This window comes from Balaenoptera acutorostrata, chromosome 10, assembly GCF_949987535.1.
Source record: "Balaenoptera acutorostrata chromosome 10, mBalAcu1.1, whole genome shotgun sequence".
Taxonomy (NCBI): Eukaryota; Metazoa; Chordata; class Mammalia; order Artiodactyla; family Balaenopteridae; genus Balaenoptera; species Balaenoptera acutorostrata.
The window spans coordinates 39,764,934-39,785,137 of NC_080073.1; the positions used below are offsets into that span (position 1 = coordinate 39,764,934).

Below are 20,204 nucleotides of genomic sequence, written 5' to 3' on the forward strand. Positions count from 1 at the left end.
AACTGATTTTTGTATGTTGATCTTGTACCCTGCAACTTGTAGATTCTTTAGGATTTTCTATATATAAGATCATGTAATTTGTGAATAGTTTTATTTGTTCCTTTTCAATTTGAATGCCTTTTATTTATCTTGCCTAATTGCTCTGTCTAGGACTTTCAGTAGTGTGCTGAATAAAGGTGACTAAAGCAGGCGTCCTTGTCTTGTTCTTGATCTAGGGGAAATTTTTTCAGTCTTCTACCATTAAGTAAGGTGTTAGTTGTGGATTTTTCATAAATACTTTTACCATGTTGAGGAAATTCTCTTTAATTCCTAGTTTGTTGAGTACAAACAGGTGTTGGATTTTGTCAGATGCTTTTTCTACATCAATTGAGATCATCATGTGTTTTTTTCCCTTTCATTCTTTTAATATGTGGTATATTACATTTTAATTTTTATATGTTGAACCAACCTTGCATTCTTGGGATAGATCCCCTTGGTCATGGTGTAAGGTATAATCCTTTTAATATGCTGCTGGATTTCGTTTGCCAGTATTTTGTTGTCATAATGATTTTTCTACTGTATTTTGCAAATTTAGTATATTATATTATTATTATAAATAATAATAATTATTCCCCATTTAGATTGCCTCCAAATATTTGCTAGTATAAACTTTTTTTTAATGCATACAGCTTCTTTTTTTAAAAATAAGTTTATTTAATTATTTATTTATTTTTGGCTGTGTTGGGTCTTCGTTGCTGTGTGCGGGCTTTCTCTAGTTGCGGCGAGTGGGAGTACTCTTCGTTCTGGTGCACGGGCTTCTCATTGTGGTGGCTTCTCGTTGTGGAGCACGGGCTCTAGGCGCGTGGGCTTGCTTCAGTAGTTGTGGCTCGCGGGCTCTAGAGCGCAGGCTCAGTAGTTGTGGCGCATGGGCTTAGTTGCTCCACGGCATGTGCGATCTTCCCGGACCAGGGCTTGAACCCGTGTTCCCTTCATTGACAGGTGGATTCTTAACCACTGTGCCACCAGGGAAGCCCCAGCTTCTTTTTCAACAACTGACAATTTATTAAAATAGTTGATTTAAGCATCTGCAATGATGACTTCAACCTTGATTCCTAGCTCAGTACTGACAAAAATAATCTGTTTAATTATCTCAGACTGTGCAAGTCAATGAGTTGCCTGTGGATGCTCATTTGAAAAAGATCCCAAGTCAGTACCTTTACCACAAGGAGTTTTTCTAAGTAGTGATTCTCATAGTCTTGGTAGGCATCCAAACTGATCCTTTCACTTTGAGATTCTTTTTCTTTGCTGCTCTGATCAAGTCAGCACACGCCTTCAACAGAGATTTACGTTGTGGTTGGTTAGGGTAATTCTAGTTTGGTAAATCACCACTTCTGGTCCCATGGGTGGTTTTCTGTTATATTTAAGAGCCATGGCTGTGGTGAGGCTTCCTCATAGACTTGTTCCTTGGGGAAAGCCAACAGTGGTGAGTTGGGAGCAGAAGCCGGAAGCAAGAGCTGCAGACCTGAGTTCTGCTGCAGCTGTGACTGTATCTTCTCAAAGAGTGCATAAGGTGTTTTTTTTTTTTCATTTTTGACTTATTTACCTAGAATAGATTTCTAGAAACAGAATTATTGTGTCAGAAGATACATTTTTTGGCATTTAATAAGTACTACGTGGTCATATTACTTTTCAGAAGGATTGTGTCAATCAATATACACAGTTACCAGCAATATGTATGAATACCAAATTTGTTGTACAGTTAAAAAAATTAAAATACAGTTGATGAACCCCAATGTTCATAGCAACACTATTTACAATAGCCAAGACATGGAAGCAACCTAAGTGTCCATTGACAGATGAATGGACAAAGAAGATGTGAGATACACACACACACACACACACACACACAAAATGGAATACCACTCAGTCATAAAAAAGAATGAAATAAAACCATTTACAGCAACATGGATGGACCTAGAGATTATCATACTAAGTTAAGTAAGTCAGATAGAGAAAGACAAATATCATATGATGTCACTTGTATGTGGAATCTAAAAAAAATGATACAAATGAACTTACTTACAAAACAGAAATAGACTCACAGACATAGAAAACAAACCTATGGTTACCAAAGGGGAAAGAGAGGAGGAATAAATTAGGAGTTTGGGATTGAAATATACACACTGCTATATATACAAGAGATAACCGACAAGGACCTACTGTATAGCACAGGGAACTCTACTTAATATTATCTCGTAATAACCAATAATGGAAAAGAATCTGAAAAAGAATATGTATATATATATGTATAACTGAATCACTTTGCTGTACACCTGAAACTAGCACAACATTGTAAATCAACTATATTTCAATAAAAATTAAAAAAAAATACAATTGACATACTGTATTTTATGTTAGTTTCAGATGTACTACATCATGTTTTGACATTTTGCATACATTATGAAATGATCACCCAAATTTGTTGTACACTTGAAGCACAAGGTATTAAAATTTTTTGAAAAGAATTAACTTTTGGAAAAATTTTCTCAGTGTTTTACTTTCAATTTTATTCATTTTAAGAATGTTGAACCTTTATCTTCATCTAATGTCTGCTTATGTTCAGTGTGGGACTGTATATTTGAGATACTTATTTTGATAGAGTTGATAAGAATTATTGAATCCCTACTTTTAGAAGGTGAGGAAGAAAGGAAAGTCAAGGTTCACCCTGACCTGGGGTGAACCTGGTATGATTCTTGGTGTACTAGGGGGATATACTGTTAACAAAGATACTAGGTAAAGGAAAAACTGTTGTTTCTCTACTCAAGACACTTCTGACACTGACTACCTGGAGTTAGTGCAGACTGCACAGGTTAATGCTCAGTCCCAAAAGACTGCCTTCTACTTCAGATGCTAATCAAAAATCCAGGCCTCCTGTTCTTCTAACTGACCAGCTATAAATTTGGGGTTCCCGTGACCCCACTTTAAGTTTGATAATTTGCTCAAATGGCTCACAGAACTTAGGAAAGTGCTTTACTTACTGTTACTGGCTTGTTATAAAGGATACAACTAGGTACAACGAAATGAAAGAGATGCATAGGTCAAGGTATGTAGGAAGGGGCACAGAATGGAACCTCTGTGCCCTCCTCGAGCACACCACCTTCCCACACCTCAATGTGTTCACCAACCTGGAAGCTCTCAGAACCCCTTCATTTAGGGTTTTTAATGGAGGGTGCATTACATAGGCATGATTGATTAAATCATCAAGGATGAACTCAATCCCCAGCTCATCGTCCCTCCCTGTAGGTCAAGGTGTAGGGCTGAAATTTCCAACCCTCTAATCACAGGGTTGTTCTTCTCATAACTGGTCTTCATCTTTCAAGTGTCACCTCATTAGCATAAACTCAGTTTGGTTGAAAGGGGCTTATTTTGAATAACAAAAGACTCTCCTCTCACCTCTATCACTGAGGAAATTTCAGAGGTTTCAGGAGCTCTGCCAGGAATCTGGGCTGAAAACCAAATATATATTTCTTGTTATATCACAATATCAGACTGGGAAATTAAAAAAAATTTTTTAATTTTTATTTTATATTGGAGTATAGTTGATTTAATTGACATATAACATTGTATTAGTTTACAGTATATGACATAATTTCGTATATGTATATATTGTGAACTGATTAGTTAACATTCATCACCTCACAGGTAAACTTTATTGTGATGAGAACTTTTAAGACTTATTCTATTAGCAACTTTCAAATATACAATACAGTATTATTTTTAAAATTTATTTATTTTATTTTTGGCTGCGTTGGGTCTTCGTTGCTGCACGCGGGCTTTCTCTACTTGTGGTGGAGTGGGGGCTACTCTGTTGTGGTGCGCAGGCTTCTCATTGCGGTGGCTTCTCGTTGAGGAGCACAGGCTCTAGGCGCGCAGGCTTCAGTAGTTGTGCCACGTGGGCTTAGTAGTTGTGGCTCGTGGGCTCTAGAGCACAGGCTCAGTAGTTGTGGCGCATGGGCTTAGTTGCTCTGCGGCATGTGGGATCTTCCCGGACCAGGGCTCGAACCCGTATCCCCTGCATTGGCAGGTGGATTCTTAACCACTGCACCACCAGGGAAGCCCCTTTGGTGTCGTTTTGATTTGCATTTCTCTAATGACTAATAATGTTGAACATCTTTTCATGTGCTTGTGGTCTATTGGTATATCTTCTTTGGAGAAGTGTCTATTCAGGTCCTGAGTCTATGTTTTAATTGGGTTATTTGTCTTTTTGTTGTTGAATTGTAAGTGTTGTTTATATATTTTGGATACTAGTCTCTTACCCGATATGTGATTTACAAATATTTTTCCCATTTTGTGAGTTGTCTTTTTACACTCTTGTAGCACACATTTTAAATTTTGATAAAGTTCAGTTTATCTGTTTTTTTCTTTTGTTGCTGTGCTTTGAGTTTCATACCTAGTCTGCTTTTTCTGTGTTTCTACCCTAGCTCTCTTCTTTTCCTTGGACAACCACAGAAGTTTCTTATCTCAAATGCCTTGCTCTCTCTAGTTCATTCTCCACCCAGTAGCCAGGGAGATTTTTTTAAAATGGAGACCAGATCATATCAATCTTCAGTTCAAATCCCCTCATTGCAAGTGGAATGAAATTCACATATCTTCTGTGGTTCACACAGTCCTGCAAGATTTGATCCATATTTTTCTCTCTACCTTCTCTCTCTAGCCCTATCCATCCTTGCCTGTTACGCTTGTTGCCAGGCTCTTTCTCTCTCTAAGTAGTCTGTGATTGCTGTTGGTCCTTCCTGAATCTTTCCTCTGTGGCTCTGACCAACTGGCTCCTCTTCTTCATTTAAGCCTCAGCTTTAGAGAGGCTTTTCCAGATTGCCTTGCCTAGAGTGGGTCCCTCTGTTGTTGGGGTTCAGTAGCACCCCACATGGTTACATTAGAGCTCAAGTAATGATCTAGAATTCTTATTTGTTTTTTGTTATTTTTCTCTCAATAGAACAGAAGCTCTGTGAGGATGGGGAATTTTCATTTTCTTTGTTTTGTCTTCAGCACTTAGCATACAGCCAGGCCTATAGTGTATACTTAAAAAGATCTTGTTGAGTACATGAGTGAGTTTATGACTGAGGAGCTCATTTGGGAGACTGCTATCACAGAGTATATTGTGGGAGCACAGAGATGGGAGCTAAGGTAGGAACTAACTGGGCGTCAGTGGTGTTGCAAGCAGTGAAGAGGTCAAGTTGGGTAAGGCCAGTGTTGAAATGATTGGACCCAGGTGTAATTCTAGGGATAGGATAGAGGCTTCAGTCGGGTTGTGGTAGAAGAGGTCAGGTGCCAGTGGGTCAAGGAGTTTGTGTGTGTGTGTGTGTGTGTGTGTGTGTGTGTGTGTGTGTGTGTGTGTGTGAGAGAGAGAGAGAGAGAGAGAGAGACAGACAGGGAGGGAGGGAGGGAGGGAGGGAGATGGGGGCTGCAGAAGACTCAGACAAGGAATGGGGAGTACATTTTGAAGAAGTAAAGAAAGGATCTGGTGGTAGCTTGAAGAAGTACAGGTATGAGGGAAGGTCTTTGGTTTTGTTTTATTAGGTTAGAGTCACCATTAGCATGTTCACATGCAGAGGGAAATGAGCCAGTGGAGAGGTAACATCTGATGGAGCAAGGTCCTAGAATGGCAGGTGGGGAGGTGGCTTAGAATGGAGAGAAAAACTGGGGACATCTCATATTCAGAAACTGGAGAGGAGTGTTATATGCTTTAGCTGTTATTTAATTTAAAGGGTAATTTAAGATTTTACTTCTTTTATTTATTTGTTTATTTTTGGCTGCATTGGGTCTTCGTTGCTGCGCACGGGCTTTCTCTAGTTGCGGCAAGCGGGGGCTACTCTTCGTTGTGGTGCACGGGCTTCTCTTTGTGGTGTCTTCTCTTGTTGTGGAGCACAGGCTCTAGGCGCACGGGCTTCAGTAGTTGCGGCGCGCAGGCTCTAGAGCTCAGGCTCAGTAGTTGTGGTGCACGGGCTTAGTTGCTCCACGGCATGTGGGATCTTCCTGGACCAGGGTTCAAACCCATGTCCCCTGCATTGGCAGGCGGATTCTTAACCACTGCACCACCAGGGAAGCCCTAAGGTTTTACTTATTTGTGCCCTTGATTCAAGGCCTTGTCTTTTACTTACTTGAATCTCATAGAGGTGAATATTTAAGCTAAGGGAAAACAGTATAGAGGTTTCTCAAAAAATTTAAAATAGAACTACCATATGACCCAGCAATTCCACTTCCAGGTATTTTTTCAAAGAAAACAAAAACACTAATTCAGAAAAATAAATGCACCACTACGCTCAAGGCAGCATTATTTACAAGATAAGGACACAAACTAAGTGCCTATTGATAGGTGAATGGATAAAGAAGATGTGGTATATATTCACAGTGGAATATTACTCAGCTAAAAAGGAGAATGAAATCTTGCCATTTATGACAACATGGATGGACCTAGAGGGTATTATGCTAAGCAAAATAGGTTGGACAGAGAACGACAAATACTGTATGATATCACTTATATGTGGAATTTAACAAATAAAACAAATGAACAAATATATTAAAACAGACTCATAGATACAGAGAACAAACTGGTGGTTACCATAGGGGAGTGAAGTTGGGGGATGAATGAAATAGGTGAGGGAGATAGAGAGGTACAGACTTCTAGTAATAAAACAAGTAAGTCACAGGGATGTAATGTACAGCATAGGGAATATAGTTAATAACATTGTAATAATTTTTTATGGTGACAGAAGGTAACGAGTTACCATGGTGATCATTTTGTAGTATATAAGTATATTAAATTACTGTGTTGTACGTCTGAAACTAATATGATATTGTAAGTTAATTATACTTCAAATTAAAAAAGATAAAAACGTGGTCTGCTAGGGCTGTTCTTGTGTATTATATTCTCACAATAAGTTTTTCTCATGTATTTTTTCCTGTTTAGTGTAAAATTTAGTGTATGACTCTGGAATTTTAAAAAAGGTAGGCGTGTTTAGCTTGTAATTTTTCTTTTGCATTTGAGGTTCCATTTAAATGAATTTGAGATTCAAAAATAGATGGCTTGAGTTTTTCTTAGTCCAAGACCTGATATCTGCCAGGGAATTCGTCAACAACAGTTTTAAGATGTGATACCCACAAGATATTGTATGTGAAGACAGCGACTAGTGATGTCAAAATTTGGATAAAGATTTCTTGGATAAACGAGTGGCTGGAGAATTATTGTTCAGTTTGCAGTGTTATAATTAAACACTTTTTTTGAGGCATCCATTATTTTTAAACAAAAGTAAAATTATGATTAGAGGAGAATTTGCTTCATGCTGTAAATAGATATATTTATCACATTTTGTCATGTTCTTGATGGCTCTTTTCAGAAAGATTATTGAAGCTTTTTTGTTTGGTGACTCCATGATCATTAACAGGGCAGCTGATTTGTCTTGCCATTACCAGACCAAGTGTCCAGTGTTCAACTAATGGGTTGGTTTCTCAACCAGAAGGAGAAGCCCCATCTGGTTGGTGATGCTCCAGGGTTTTTTTCTAGCAATCTGTAGATAATTCTCAGAGTATGATTCAATTTAATGCATACCAAATTGTAAAAATGGTATATAAGTCTAGTAGATGAGTGGTATCTGAAATGATAATAAGTGAGAATGGGATTTAGCACCCTAAAATGAGTGGTCTTGCATATCTTTTTAAATGCTTTAAATGCTTGTCTTTATTTTTGTAAGTTGGCTAGGGAGTTTTCACAGTTTGTTTTTGTTGAATAGTAAAGAATGTGTCTGGCCTTTGTCCCAGATTCCTGGCACAGAACTTCCAGAACTCTTAGGATTTCCCAAGTGGTAGGAGTGTTTTTGTTACTCATGAGCCCTCTTGGATCATACCTGAGTTTATGTTTATGAGATGATTCAAGATGGGGCCTGGTCACCAGAAAGACCAACCATGTAATTAGAACACTGGGGCTTTGAGCCAATCTGACCTCTGGGGAAAGGTGAGGGGCTGGAGATGGAGGTTAATCTCATGGCCCCTGATTCAGTCAATCATATCTATGGAATGAAACCCCAATAAGGCTCTGAACATCAGAGCTTGGTGGAGCTTCCTGGTTGGTGATATGCTAGGAGGGTAATGCACCCTGATTCCTTTTTTTTTTTTTGGCTGCATCGGGTCTTAGTTGCGGCACATGGGATCTTTCGTTGTGCCACGTGGGCTCTTTTTGGTGTGCGGGCTTCTCTCTAGCTGTGGCATGCTAGCTTCTCTCTAGTTGTGGCGTGCGGGTTTCTCTCTCTCTAGTTGTGACACGCGAGCTCCAGGGCACGTGGGCTGTGTGGTTTGCGGCCCACAGGCTCTTTTGTTGAGGCGCCTGGGCTCTGTAGTTGTGGTGCCGCGGGCTTAGTTGCCCCGCAGCATGTGGGCTCTTAGTTCCCAGACCAGGGATCGAACCTGTGTCCCCTGCATCGGAAGGCAGATTCTTTACCACTGGACCACCAGGGAAGTCCCTGATGCACCCTGATTCTATGAGGAGAGAGCATGGAAACTCTGTGTTCAGGACCCTTCCAGACCTTGCCCTATGTGTATTTTCATTTGGCTAGTCCTGATTTGTATCCTTTCTAATAAAACTGTAATAATAAGTATAGTGCTTTCTAAAGTTCTGTGAGTTGTTCTAGCAAATCAAACCTGAGGATTTGTGGGAACCTCTGAATTTGTAGCCAGTTGTTCGGAAATGTTGACCTGCGGACCACCAAAGTGCAGCTGGAGTAAGGACAGTCTTGTTGGGAACCATGTCCTTGAACTATGGAATCTGATGCTACTCTGGGTCATTAGCATCAGAATTGTATTGAAGTTCACCAGTTGGTGTCAGAATAGTTTTATATTCCTGTTATAATTCAACTTAAATTGGTGGCCAGATGTGAGTTGATGAGATGATATACCCAAGAAAGGGGGCATGGCTTTTAGTCCTTTCCAGCCCAGGTAATAGGAAATCATTCATTTAGCCCATTTACATTTAGTGTCTGTGTATGACAAGGTCTGTACTAGACAAAAAATGGTAGGAAATTCCCCATCCCTACAGCTTAGGAGCTTTTTATGTGATGTAGTAGACACATGGGATTTTTGTGTGCTGTGATAGAGAAGGAATGCTCAGCCATTGGAATGGCGCTGTCTTCTTTGACAGGACATTGGGGCTGGGTTAGAGATGGGTCTTCTAGGCAGTGTGTACTTTAGGACCAGAGAGATGTCCAGTGTACTAGTGTGGATGGGGACAGGGGGTTGTGGGTGCCAATGGTTGTTTCAGAATAAGTGACTGTGTTTACTGGCTGGAAGTATGTGTTAGGGTAGTGCTTTTGCAGAGTGGTAAATGGACCACCTGTATAAGAATTACCCTGTACACCAAGGGGGGAAAGTGGCTGGGGGGGTGGGGTGGTAGGATGAATTGGGAGATTGGGATTGACATGTACACACTAATATGTATAAAATAGATAACTAATAAGAACCTGCTGTATAAAAAAATAAATAAAATAAAATTCAAAAATTCAAAAAAAAAGAAAAGAATTACCCTGTCCACTGGTTCCCCCGTCCCCTTACAGAAATGCTGGTTTTATTTTCTACTTTTTTTTTTTTTAATTTTATAGCTACTTTATTTATTTATTTATTTATTTTTGGCTGTGTTGGGTCTTCGGTTCGTGCGAGGGCTTTCTCTAGCTGCGGCAAGTGGGGGCCACTCTTCATCGCGGTGCGGGGACCGCTCTTCATCGCGGTGCGCGGGCCTTTCACTATCGCGGCCCCTCCCGTTGCGGGGCACAGGCTCCAGACGCGCAGGCTCAGCAGTTGTGGCTCACGGGCCCAGCTGCTCCGCAGCATGTGGGATCTTCCCAGACCAGGGCTCGAACCCGTGTCCCCTGCATTAGCAGGCAGATTCTCAACCACTGCTCCACCAGGGAAGCCCTCTACTTTTTTTTTTATGATGGAAAATGTCGATTAGTGACACTAGTAAGACGAATAGTGTAATATCCCCCCCCCATCTACTTATCCCCAACTCCATTAACTCATGACTGGTGATTCGATTTATAGTGTTTGCTAATTTCTCTTTGGGAGTATTTACCCATTTATTTAATTACTATGCCAGTTTCAAACTACCACACAATTTTACTGAACAAGGAGTTAGGGAAAGATTCTCAGAATCAGTTCTCCTGACCTGGGGCAAGGTGGCCCCAGCTCATGACTCTTTCCCACTCAAACCAGCTTCCTCTTACTTTTTAAAAAATGTGTTTATTTTATTTATTTATTTTTGGCTGTGTTGGGTCTTTGTTGCTGCACGCAGGCCTTCTCTAATTGTGGTGAGCAGGGGCTACTCTTTGTTGCAGTGCATGGGCTTCGCATTGTGGTGGCTTCTCTTGTGGAGCACGGGCTCTAGGCGTGCGGGCTTCAGTAGTTGTGGCACACGGGCTCAAGAGCACAGGCTCAGTAGTTGTGGCACATGGGCTTAGTTGCTCCGTGGCATGCGGGATCTTCCCGTACCAGGGATTGAACCCGTGTCCCTTGCATTGGCAGGCGGATTCTTAACCACTGCACCACCAGGGAAGTCCCACACCTTCCTCCTTTTTAAAAAAATTTCAGAAATAATTCTATCCATAAGTATTTAGGTTTATATCTCTAAGGACTAGTTTTAAAAATATACCCACAAAACTTTTATTACATCTAAAATAATTAACAATAATTCCTTAGTATCAAATATTTGATTTGTGTTCAAACTTCTCCACACATCTCCAGATAGGTTCCAAGAATTACATTTGGCTGCTTTATCTCTTAAGTCTCTTTTAGTCTATAGGATCTTTCTTGATCTCTCTCTTTTTTCCTTTGAAGCTTATTTGTAGAGTAAAGTTTATTTTGTAGATTTTTTTCACAATGTACAGTTTGCTGATTGCATCCCCATCATGTTTGCATCAAAGTTCCCCATCCCCTGTTCTTCCTCTAATTTCATAATTGGCACTAGAGCAGTGGCTTTCAAATGAGGTTCCAGGGTCAATAACATCAGCATCATCTGGGAAACTTATTAGAAATACGGATTCTTGGCTTCACTCCAGGCCTATTGAATCAGAAACTCTGAGGAAGGGGCCCTGCAGTCTTCTAAATGATTCTGATGCACCCTAAAGTTTGAGAACCATTGCTGTATAGGCTTGATCAGATTCAGGTTTGTCCCTCTCTCACCCCACTCCCTTACCCCCACCAGCTATTTCATGGCTGTTGATGTGTTTTCCATTAGAAGGCACTTAAGGCTGACTGGTCTCTCATTTATGATGCTGATGTCCATGTTGATCATTGCCTAGGCTATATCCGTTAATTCACTGGGGTTGCAAATGGCATTGTTCTAATTGTATCATTCCTTCTTTTTTAAAAAAATTTTTTATTTATTTATTTATTTATTTGGCTGTATTGGGTCTTAGTTGTGGCATGTAGCATCTTCATTGCAGCATGTGGGCTCTTTCATTGCAGCACGTGAGCTTCTCTCTAGTTGTGGCACACGGGCTCCAGAGTGTGTGGGCTCAGTAGTTGCAGTGCGCAGGCTCTATTGTTGTGAGGTGCAGGCTCCGAGCGTGGGGCTCAGTAGTTGCAGCACGTGGGCTCTCTAGTTGAGGTGCACAAGCTCAGTAGTAGTGGTGTGTGGGCTTAGTTGCCCCACAGCATGTGGGATCTTAGTTCCCTGACCAGGGATCGAACCCACGTCCCCTGCGTTGGAAGGCGGATTCTTAACCAATGGACCACCAGGGAAGTCCCTCTATCATTCCTTCTTCATGCATAAACTGGAAAAACTTCCCCTCATTAACTTTTAGGTTACCCTGTGGAATAGTTTGTTCAGAAAAGGCAGGATAAACGATGAGTCTTTGCTTTTATCTACCTGTTTTCAGAATAACTTGGTTCTCTAGCATCTGCCAAAGATGACAAATGAAGTCCTGTAACAAATCAGTGTAAATTTAAAGATTTAACTGTATTTGATGTTTTATCCATTGTCATTTTGTTCTTATTTGATGCTCATATTATCCTATCTTTGTGTCATGGGAACCTCTTCAGGTTTTCTCCTAATTCCTTTTGACATGATCCTAGCAGTCTTTTATAGTGTCCTTGATTTCTGGTAGAAGCTTTTCCAGTCTTGTTACATGTTTAGCTCCAGACCAGGAATTAGCAATTTCTTCAAGGAACCCTGTTTCTCTTTAGACAAAAATAGTAGAGATCATAAAATGCATGGTAGGGCTGCTCTTTACTCCAGAGGTTAGTCATATTTCCAGTTTAAACTCAGGACTATAATGCTTTTACTCAACCTAATGTATATCCTTTCTTTAATGCCAGAAATCCCAGTATTCAATAACACAATTACTCGTTTTCTTTATCCCATAATGCCCACATAACAGTCTCAGAATCGTAGACTAGCAGTATTATTTCTGAAAACTATTTCTTCAGTGCTTGTTATCTTTAGAGTATAGCCCGCTAGGACATCCAATTAAAGTCATTTGAAATAGTTCTTTGTGTGATTCTCCTCCCAATTAAATATATAGTTAGTTTGCTTTATGTTTTGGGGATTGCTTTTTCAAATTTAATTTTATAATTATGTAAAATATTTACATGGTTCCAAAGTCAACCAAATAAGGTATATTCAGAGGAGCCTGGCTTCTACCCTTGTAGCTTCCACCTGATTCCCTCCGCTGTAGCAGTGATTTTCATCCTTGGGAGCTTTTAAAAAATACTGATGCTCAGACTCCACATCCAAGCAATTAATTCATAATTTGGGAGAGGAATTGGAGGAGAGTGAGACCCAGCCATCAGTATTTTTTACAAGTTCCCAGGTGATTTTCAGGGATAGCCAAAGTTAAGCGAAGAACTACTGACATTTAACTTTTCAAATAAAATCTATATCATTCCATTTAAAAACACACACACACAGAGACACAAATGGGATGCATCTATTTAGATTCCTTTCTCTCTTTCTTAAACATAAGGAACTATACTGCTGCACTCTTTGGTGAACAGCATGACCTGGAAAGCAGCTGTAACACGCTGTGCATTTAACCAAGCTCCCAAGCTGCCCTGCAACTGCTAAAGCTGGAGAATGCCAATGTGATAGATGTTACGGGACTTAAAGAAAAGCAACAATTGAGTAATTTTTCTTCTAAAATATATTTTTAAAGTATAAAAGTAAGAAATTGTAAACACATATATGTATAATTCTAAAAATTAAGAATCCTGGGACATCATGAACACACATGTGACTTGGGATCTGCATCTTATTGCATGATTCAGATATACTAACTGGCATGGTCTGTGCTTTCCATTTAATTACATGCTAGTCTGCGACACGTCTTGTGTTCTCATTATAACATGAAATTTTGTTTGTAAGAACGAGAAAATGGCTTAATTTTTCTAATCTGTTTTTTTAATTCAATTACAAAGGTGTTTGGTTTTTTTTTTCATCAATTACTGATGCCATTTTTTCCTCTCTGCTCTAATCCAAGCATCCAGTAGATATTGTGAGTGCCAACTGATGGTCTATCAGTTTAAAACAGTTCTGTGGCTACACAGTTTGGGAAATGTTGCTGTGGCTTGGGGACCTATTAAAAAGCTTTATAAAGGGGAGGGATGTTGTCATGTTTGGACCCTAGGAGGGTCCAACAGTGTGGAGGACTGGCCCAAAGCAGGGTGAGAGTGGATGCTGGGACACTGCATTGCAATCCACTGTAATAATACAAGTGAATGGTGATTAGGGCCTGAATTGAGCCATGTGCAAGAGTTAGTGTTAGGGGCTAGCAGGAATGTTATAAAATAGGAATATTTTCCTTGAGTTGAATCACCACTTCTAAGGTGTGTTTCTCTGTTTTTCAGGTCCAGAAAGTAGATTTAAATGCACCCATATATGCTCATTACCTTGATGACTGACTCATGTTAATTAAATTCATTGGAAACTGATTTATACAGGAATTAGGTAGACCCAGCTTTCTATCCTTGCTCTGTCACAGCACAGACCTTCGGTATTTTCATTCTTAAGAAGGGAATTCTTGACTGCTTTTCAAGGGTGGTGAAAATTAAAGATGATATATGCTATATACCTACCACAGTGTCTGGTGTAATAATTGGTTAGGCAGTCTTTTCTCTTGATCCTAGAACTCATATTCCCCAAACCTGGGGAACCCGCTTATATTAAAATCTTTAGGAAGTTGGATTGTCAATAAGAACTTTGATTAGAAAGCACAGAATTAGAACCAACAAAATAGCAATGGCTGGATTACTATGGTACATTACCTTGATATTCTTATGACGAACCACCCTTGCATGCCTGGGATAAATCCTGCTTGGTCATGGTATATAATCTTTATAATGTTGTCGGATTTGGTTGGATTTGCTAGTGGGTTTTTTTGTTTGTTTTTTGTTTTGTTTTGTAGGATTTTTTCATCTGTATTCATAAGAGATACTGATCTGTAGGTTTTTTTCTTGTGGTGTCTTTGTCTGGCTTTAGTATCAGGATAATGCTGGCTTCATAAAATGTATTATGAAATATACCCTTTCCTAATTTGGGGGGAAGAGTTTCAGGAGAAGTGGTATTAAATCTCCTCTAAATGTTTGGAAGAATTCACCAGAGAAGCCATCAGATCCTGGACTTTTCTTTGTTAGGAGGTTTTTAAATTACTGATTCCATCTCCTTACTTATTATAGCTCTGTTGAGATTTTCTATTTCTTCTGAGTTAGTTCTGGTAATTTATGTGTTTCTAGGAATTTGTTAATTTCATCTGAGTTATCTGATTTGTTGGTCATCAGTCAGCCACCTTTTCTTTCTTTTCTTTTTAAATTTATTTTTATTTTTAAATATTATCATACAATAAAATTTACTTTTTTGGTCTATAGTTCTGTGAATTTTAGCACATATATAGATTTGTGTAACCACCACCACAATCAGGATATAGAGCAATTCCATCACCCCAAAAACCCACTTTGTGGTATTATAGTCGCATTTTCTACTAACCCCTAGCTCCTGGCAACCACTGTTGCCTATCACTAGATCTGTTCTCTGTCACTAGTTTTGTCTTTTTAAGAATGTTATATAAATAGAGTCATACAATATGTATATTTTGAGACTTTTTTCACTCAGCATAATGTCTTTGAGATTCATCCAAGTTATGTTATCAATAGTTTGGGTTTTTTTTAATTGCTGAGTAGTATTTCATTGTATAGATGTCACATTTTATTCATTCATCTATTTCCAGTGTTTGGTGGCAATGACTAGAGCTGCTAAGGACATTTTATAGTGTCTTTGGATTCCTGATTGTCCATTCACTGAAATCTTTACGCTTGTGATCATCAACTCTCCAGGTTTTCTGGAGGATGAATTTTTTTTTTTTTTTTTTTTTGGCCGCATCCTGCGGCATGTGGGATCTTAGTTCCCCAACCAGGGTTCGAACCCGTGCCCCCTGCATTGCAAGTGCAGAGTCTTAACCACTGGACCACCAGGGAAGTCCCTGGAAGATGAATGTTTTTATGTACTTCTGGCACACAGTAGGTATTTAATAAAAACACATTCAGCAAATATATACTGAAAATCTGTCCTGTGCTAAGCATTGGGAATACACTGGTAAGTAGAAACAGACTTAACTCCTTCCCTTGGGAAGAGCTCACAGTCCTGTAGGGGACACCAACATCAACCAAATAATCGCTCAGATTGTTCTAGCATTGTACCTGTGGCTTCACTGCTTTGAAGGAAAGGCACTTTGTTTCCTCAGAGCCTGTAATAGGCATCTGAGCTCACCAGGTAGGTCAAATATGGCTTCCCTGAGAGAAGTGACTACTCTCTCAATTCCAAAGTTTGAAATAGGAGTTAACTAAGCAAAGTGGTGAGAAAAGCATTCTAAGACAAGCCCTTGAAGTGAGAGGGAACTTGGTGAGGAGACCAGTGTGGCGGCCAGAATGCAGAGAGTAAGGAGAGCATGATCAGAGTTTTGTCCTTATCTGAAGCCCAGTGAGAAGGCCACTGAATAATTTTACGTCATGGGGTGTGAGTAATGAGGATTATGGTTAGAAAAGATCATTCTAGCAGCTAGGTAGAAAAGGGATTTGGAGAGGGCTAGAGCTGGTACAGGTAATTTATTAAGAGGCTATTACTATAATTGAGGCTTGAGATGATGTTTGCCTGAGTTGAAGGGGGTGGGTGTTGAAGATGGATTCAGGGCTCATGTAGAAGGTAAGATGATGGCCAGGTCTTAGGAATGGATTGGATATGGGGTATGTGGAGAGAGAACTATCAAAGAAGACACCTATATTTTTTGGCCTATGCATTTGAATGGACAGCAGTGCTCTTTATTAAGATAAAGAACATGAGAAAGCCTTCAGCTTTGAGAAGATGGGAAGATCATGAGCTTGATAGTGGATATATGAGTTTGAGGTCTCCTGAGTTAAGCAGGAGATGACAAGTGGGCCATCTAATATTCTCATCTAGAGCTCGCTGAAGAGATCTAGGCCAGAGGTATGAGGGTGGGTCGTTACTTGAAGCTATAGGTATGAATGAAATCTTCCAGGGTGAGAGAACAGAGTGAGAAGCAGAGGGCCTCTGACTGACAGACACTTTGAGGACCCTAGTTTTAAAGGACAGGCATAGGAGAGTGAACCTACAAGGGAAAGGGGAAACCTGCAAGGGTAAGGGGAAGGCGCACGTTGTAAATGAATGAAAGCATGAAAATTAGACAATATGCAGAACACTTTTATTGTACAAATCTGAAACTCTATACCCATTAAACAACAACTTCCCTCTCCACCCCCCACCCCCACCTTCTGGTAACCACCATTCTACTTTCCGGTTCTATACATTAAATTTTTTTTTTACTGTCAAAAAAGAAGTTTGAGAAATATTGGTCCTAGGATATCAGCAACACATTCCCTACTCCAACTCAAACATCTGTGTGCCTACTGTGTGTCAGGCCACTGTACTGATTCCAAGGCCACTGTAGAGATTCCAAGATGAGGTAGACATGACCACTACTTTTGAGAAGCTCCCCTTCTACCTGGGAACATAGACCAACAAAGCAAGTGCTGTTTGCCAGGCACAGAAAGACAAGAATATTTTTGTAGACTGGTTTAAAGAAGAAGCAAGGGCACAGAAACCTCAGATTATAAAATCTGTAGCTTGGTGAGGCAGGAAGTGGCAGGCATTAAGATTAGCAAAGTGAGGGCTTCCCTGGTGGTGCAGTGGTTGAGAATCCGCCTGCCAGTGCAGGGGACACGGGTTCGGGCCTTGGTCTGGGAAGATCCCACATGCCGCGGAGCAACTGGGCCCGTGAGCCACAACTACTGAGCCTGCGCGTCTGGAGCCTGTGCTCCGCAACAAGAGAGGCCGCGATAGTGAGAGGCCCGCGCACCGCGATGAAGAGTGGCGCCCGCTCACCACAACTAGAGAAAGCCCTTGCACAGAAACTAAGACCCAACGCAGCCAAAAATAAATAAATAAATAAGTTAAAAAAAAAAAAAAGATTAGCAAAGTGAAATAAAAGTCAGATTGTGAAAAGTCCTGGAAAGAAATATTTTGGACCTTATGCAGAGACAATGGCAAGCTGTCAGAGATTTTATTTATCAGGGGAGTGATGTAGTTAGTAGTCTATACTTGGAAGATTTCCAGAGCTGCATGGAAGCTACATGGGGTGCTTGCTGGGGGTGTTCTTTTAAAGAGGCTAGAGGAGGCATAGAGAGTAGACACAGATTTCAGGAGCAGGCTCAGCAAGTCTTCGTGCCCAATTGAATGTGTGTGTGTGGGGTAGGGGGTGGGAAGGGTAATGCGGTGAAGCGGAGGGAGAAGGTAGAGACGGACTTTGGTGGTGATGGTGACGGGGAGACCTTGTACAGATTTGGCCTCAACGATTCAAGTGCAAACCCCCAGAGGCAACTAGAAATAGAAGTCTGGAGCTCAGGAACAAGGTAGGACTATTTAAATAGATTTGAGTGTGTGTGTGTGTGTTTGTGTGTGTGTGTGTATGTGTGTGTGTGTGTAGGAACAGAATGACATTGCTACAAAAGTTGTGCAGAAAAGATGGCCGAAGAAGGAAGCCTGAGGCTTCCAGAAAGGAACCAGAAAGGTGTGAGGAGACATGGAAAATGTTTGGCCAAGACAGTGGAAAGGAGAATTTCAAAAGTAGGGCTATTCCACAATGTTAGGTGTCAGGGAGATCCAATAGAATGGGGAAGGGACAGAGGGTGACAGTGAGCTGCCAGCCGCCCAGGGAGTGAGGAGCATGGCCCAGCTGCATCTGGTGCCTGAGTTCTACTCAAGAGAAAGCTTTATTTATTATCCAGTGGATGCCTCCACAGTGCTTTACCAAACAAACTGCCTATACCATTAAGAAAATTTATTTCTGAATTTGCTGATCTCAAAAGCTTAGAAATGTCTGTTTATTTTGTATCTTTTATAAAGTTAAAGTCTCACTATGCAAAGAGTTACCATCTTTTTCATGTTACTTAGTTTCTTCAGGTGGTCAGCATTGATACTTTTTAGACTTCTCTCCTTGCCTGAAGAAAATAAGAATGACCCAACTTTTCCTGCTTTTTTTTGGAGTCGGCTTCCTTTAGTTTAGATCATTAAATGTGTTATAGTTTCACCCCACAAGAAGCAAGATATCAACCATAAAAGTGGCAAAAGTGGTAGAAACAGTTATAAAATAGTTAATACTTTAAAAAAGCTCATTCCATGTAAATTTTTTTCTATTAAATGAAAAAGAAATGAAGCTGGTCATTGGTGATAAGGTTTTTCAAGAAAAAAGGTTAAATAGAGCATGTCTATAAAAAGATAGACCACATCTCGTCTGACTCCATTTTTGGTCAGCGTCACTAGCCTCAGAACTTTCTTTATTCTCCATCTCAGTGGTATCCAAGCCAAAAGTTGGTTGTCCTTTACCCTCACTTTAGTTTTTCACTTATTCACCAAGAAGGTTTGAGAATCAACCCAATTAAATTTTAGTGTTTAGGGAGCACGTTTGTTGATCTTATATAGAAATTCTACATAATAGGGGCTTCCCTGGTGGCGCAGTGGTTGAGAATCTGCCTGCTAATGCAGGGGACACGGGTTCGAGCCCTGGTCTGGGAAGATCCCACATGCCGCGGAGCGGCTGGGCCCGTGAGCCACAACTACTGAGCATGCGCGTCTGGAGCCTGTGCTCCGCAACGGGAGAGGCCGCGGTAGTGAGAGGCCCGCGCACCGTGATGAAGAGTGGCCCTCGCTTGCCACAACTGGAGAAAGCCCTAGCACAGAAACGAAGACCCAACATAGCAATCAATCAATCAATCAATTAATCAATCAATCAATAAATAAATAAAATCTTTAAAAAAAAAAAAAAAAAAAAAGAAATTCTACATAATAGAACATTTGATTAGCCAGAACAAATTGAACAAGATAGATGAGAGTACTAAGATGCCTTTCTGCTTTCACATAATCTTCAACTGCCCAATTTAATATAATAAAGAACCTTTTTTTTTTTAAAGTACTCTTTTCATATCAGAACATTTTAAACCCCACATTTGTTTATTTATTTATTTTTGGCTGTGTTGGGTCTTCGTTTCTGTGCGAGGGCTCTCTCTAGTTGTGTCAAGCGGGGGCCACTCTTCATCGCAATGCACGGGCCTCTCACTATCGCGGCCTCTCTTGTTGCGGAGCACAGGCTCCAGATGCGCAGGCTCAGTAGTTGTGGCTCACGGGCCTAGTTGCTCCGCGGCATGTGGGATCTTCCCACACCAGGGCTCGAACCCGCGTCCCCTGCATTAGCAGGCAGACTCTCAACCACTGCGCCACCAGGGAAGCCCCAATAAAGAATCTTTTATCTAATTAAACCTTCTTTAGATTTTTTTTTTTCCAAAAGCTGTTTCCGTAAGCACTTGTCTTCATTAGAGGTATTTGGGGATGGTGGGAGAGAGGGAGATAGATTCAGAGAAGTAGATCACCATTATACTAAAAATGGCATGTAGAATCAAATTTGACTGTGTTGGGCTTCAGGTTTATAAATTGGGTCTTAAAAATTACCTGTATCTCAGATTTTGCTCTGTAGCTCTAAATAACTTGCACACTAACTCTAGCCATAAAGGAATGGAAAGAAATGGTAGCGAAGCACAAGCTAATGAACCAGTTGAACAGCTAGTGATTTTTATTATGATGAGTTACGTTTTCTTGTTAGGTGGTGGGTTTTGTCACATCTGTTATA

The 20,204-nt window shown here is 40.4% G+C and overlaps 1 protein-coding gene and 1 non-coding gene across 2 annotated transcripts in view; one reads left to right on the top strand and one right to left on the bottom strand.

Moving 5' to 3' along the window:
* PRKAR2A (protein kinase cAMP-dependent type II regulatory subunit alpha) overlaps positions 1 to 20,204 on the top strand; it is an 84,115-nt gene that overhangs the window by 11,633 nt on the left and 52,278 nt on the right. The window lies entirely within an intron of this gene.
* Positions 15,414 to 15,486, bottom strand: TRNAA-UGC (transfer RNA alanine (anticodon UGC)). Its single transcript has one exon. It is a non-coding gene; the product is annotated as a tRNA-Ala (tRNA).